This window comes from Pinus tabuliformis, chromosome 6, assembly GCF_031772625.1.
Source record: "Pinus tabuliformis cultivar Carrire ecotype Pingquan chromosome 6, CPIR1, whole genome shotgun sequence".
Taxonomy (NCBI): Eukaryota; Viridiplantae; Streptophyta; class Pinopsida; order Pinales; family Pinaceae; genus Pinus; species Pinus tabuliformis.
Genome location: NC_142292.1, coordinates 1,561,526,134 through 1,561,528,044, shown reverse-complemented (window position 1 = coordinate 1,561,528,044; position 1,911 = coordinate 1,561,526,134). Strand labels below are relative to the sequence as shown.

Here is a 1,911-nt window from a genome sequence, read left to right as displayed (position 1 = left end):
CTATCAGTAGCGATAACGTGCTTCTCTATACAAAACGACTTTCAAACCATACCAAATTAGAGTATTCATGAAATATATACGTAGATAACCGCACATTATCAAAAAAGAAAGCAATATCTCTACTCCTTATGGCTTTACTTAAACAGAGATACTAAATGCATTTGGGATCACCCCGTGTTGTAGGAGACTTGACTTGATATTAAGGGAATATGTACTGTTCATAGCGAATGGAACACTGTTCACTGTCGTATCTAAGTTGACCACAGAAGTAATTCTGGCCCCTGGCAATAACCTCTGAAGGAGTTACCATAATAAAAATCAGGCGCTGCAGTCAGAGATAGAGAGTGCCCGATTGCAGATAGCTCGCCCATAGGAAATGTTGGGATGGCCTCAAAGTGACAGACGTGTAGTCGTAACGCTGACAGGCGTAATTTGTTCAAAATTACGAGAGGTTTTCTGAGAGCATCGAGAAATGGACTTGCCATTGGGATTTGATTTGGGTTAGAGAGTTCCATTAATCCAGAACATTCTACCCGCCCACCACCCTGCGACTAGGGCAAGAGCTAACCAGCCATACATTGGGTATTAAATGCCCTATACAGGCTGGCCCGTATGTCAGCAACCCATGTTATACATACCATCTACGCATAGGGATTTTCCGGAGACTACACCGCACCACCGCACCGCTGCTGCAGCGGTTGTGTAGTTAATGACATGTACCCACATGTATTTAATGTCAAACTCTGTGTGGAGGAGTTCAAAACTCCACAGTTGGCCGCGCAAATTTCATATCAAATTGCACAGATGGGCGCGCACATTTTTGAATTGAAAGTTCAAACCTTCCACGATTCATCCGGACTACTTATTCGCAGGGCATGTTGTGTGTTAAACGATAAGTTCTGCAAAGGCTCTCCACGACATTAGCAATTTGGAAGAAATCCGCGCCTCGGCAATCAAATCTGCTCTCATGACTACAAGTATGATTCTGGGAAGCTCAAGTTATCAACAAATTTGAAAGCCTGGGTCAAATTCCAGAAGCCCAATTTCAGTTTTGATTCATTTTTTCTCATTTCTGCAGCAACCACAATGGACAATGCGAATGCTCATATAACAAATGACACGGGCTCTTCAACCACAGCATTTGACTTGGGAACAGGGGAGCTAAATCCCGTGAAGCTCTGGACCCCGGGCTGGTCTATGAAAGCGATTCAAAGGACCATTTTCTGTTCCTCTACTATTTTGGTTACAATCAAACCCAGATCGGCAGCATAAGTGGGAACAAATCCTTTGTCTATCCCCGGATTCGAAACCGGAACTCATCAGCAACCTCAACTATCCATCATGGAAGGCAGATGGATCCTGCATTGTTAGTGACTGCAGCACATGGAGGCCTCCTTACAAATGACCAGTGAAATCTGTGTGGGCGGAAAGTACACTGGCAATGGAAGAGGAGTACAGTGGCAGGAGAGGGATTTTTGCCAAACAGAGAATTATTAACAGTATCTAAGACTAAATGAATGAAGCTGGTTTGCCATTTCGATCGTCTGTAACCTAAATACATGTATAAAATTCAGACGCGTTGGCTGCTTGCAGTGGTTAATAAATCGGGAAGTCCATTGATTAGATGCATCCAGTGGAGTCCGGACAGGCCTGACAGAGAATTGTTGCACAATACGACTTGCTGGTAGAAACACATGACTGCTGCTGCACGAACCCAACTTGCCCATGTTCGACCTCTCAGTGTCTTTCTTCGTCGAATCTAGTAGTTGTTTGAATGCTTTTGGATACGAAGTGGGGATTTTTGAGTCTTAAATTTACTGGGAGGATAAATTAAATGAAGTGGATTAAGATGCAATGTTTTGGGTGGTAGTTTTTATTTTTAAATCTAGTTAAGTTCATAAGCCTGGTCTT

General features: G+C 43.2%; 1 long non-coding RNA gene across 1 annotated transcript; it reads left to right on the top strand.

Moving 5' to 3' along the window:
• The first annotated feature begins 890 nt into the window (after positions 1–890).
• On the top strand, positions 891–1,294 carry LOC149264698 (uncharacterized). The gene is made up of 2 exons (XR_016250148.1): positions 891–977; positions 1,079–1,294. It is a non-coding gene; the product is annotated as an uncharacterized LOC149264698 (long non-coding RNA).
• The last annotated feature ends 617 nt before the right edge of the window (positions 1,295–1,911 follow it).